Source organism: Triticum dicoccoides, chromosome 4A (assembly GCF_002162155.2).
Source record: "Triticum dicoccoides isolate Atlit2015 ecotype Zavitan chromosome 4A, WEW_v2.0, whole genome shotgun sequence".
NCBI lineage: Eukaryota > Viridiplantae > Streptophyta > Magnoliopsida > Poales > Poaceae > Triticum > Triticum dicoccoides.
Genome location: NC_041386.1, coordinates 686,029,342 through 686,031,012, shown reverse-complemented (window position 1 = coordinate 686,031,012; position 1,671 = coordinate 686,029,342).

Here is a 1,671-nt window from a genome sequence, read left to right as displayed (position 1 = left end):
TCTCTCCGTTGCATCCGCCAAAGTCGATCATTTTTTTCCACGGGCCACAGTGACCATGCAGGGCACGCACGCCAAAATTTGTCGCGTTCTGACCCTGTACGGATTTTCTATGATTTTCCGCACCGAAAACCCCTTAAGCACTGCCCGGACATGACGCAACGTGCGTTCATAGTCCGATTTCGTTCATCTCTGGCATGCGGTCCCCGGGCAGGACCCCGCACGCGCTACCAAAAATTGGGTGCATGCCGGCAGACCGCACTGGCACTTGCTGTGCAACCCGGTGGTTTCGGTATGGGTGGAGGGGACCCTCGGTCCAACGTCTCTCCGTCGCATCCGCCAAAGTCGTTCATTTTTTTTCAACGGGCCACAGTGACAATGCAGGGCATGCAGCCAAAATTTGTCGCGTTCCGACGCTGTATGGATTTTCTATGATTTTCCACACCGAAAACCCCTAAAACACTGCCCGGACGTGACACAACATGCGTTCGTAGTCGGATTTCGTTCATCTCTGGCGTGTGGTCCCCGGGCGGGTTCCCACACGCGCTGCTAAAAATTGGGTACATTCCGGCAAACCGCACTGGCACTTGCTATGCAACCCGGTGGTTTCGGTGCAAATAGGTGTGTACCGAACACCTTTCTTTCTGTAACTTACAAACATGCCCAAAAAAATTTATCGCATTATATCTACATGAGAATCATGCGTACGAATTTTATGTGCATTTTTTGTCTGTTTGCATTTTCTACGGTTTTTGGCTTCGACAGTCCTAAAACACTGTTTTTACAAATTCCTTCTTCTAATTTCGTTTATTCTTTTTCCTTTTTTCCTCTCTTCATCTTTTTTTATATAATTTTACTATTCTTTCAATTATACCGGTAAACTATTTAATTTAATTTCTTTCGGGTCACTTTTCTTTTATAAAATGATTCACTTTTTGTCCATAATATTTGATACTAATTTTCGTTCCAACATAACGATAAATGATAGTTCATTCAACATAACGACGGTTCATTTTACATTAGAAGATAAAAAACCTAATTAAACACGACTTAATTAAATGTAATTAAACATAACAACTTAATCCGAATCTACTCGTCGTCGTCGGAGTCGGCGAGGTCCACGATCTCCCCCGCACCGACGTCACCGTCGTCGTCACCATCGCCGTCGTCGCTGCTCTTGCCGCCGTCCTCCCAGTAGCCGTCGTCAGCCTCCTCCTGAGCCACCTGCGGCTGCACCGCTTCGATGGCCGCCGCCGCATCCAGTGCGGCCTGCAGCTCGGCGGCCTCTGATGCCGCCGCCATAGCCGCCGCCACGTCGAGTGCGGCCTGCAGCTCGGCGGCCTCTCTCGCCTCCGCAGCCACCGCCGCGGCCGCCGCTTCTGCCTGCAACGCTCGCAGTGCGATGAGATAGTCGGGGCAGTCGTCGGGGTCACCGTCCTCGCGCAGTGCTAACTGCTTCGGCGAGATCTCAATGACGGGAGGGGAGGCGGGCCGGGCGATGGCAGGAACCGGACGGCGGGACGAGCTCGGAGACGGTGCGGCCGCCGGAGGGGGGCGGCGGGGCCGACGCGGGGCGGAAGACAAGCCGCGCGCGGTAGACGACGAGCCGCCCGGGCCCGACGACGAGCCGCCGGTCCGCAACTCCCGACGAGCCTGCGCGTCGACGACCTAGTA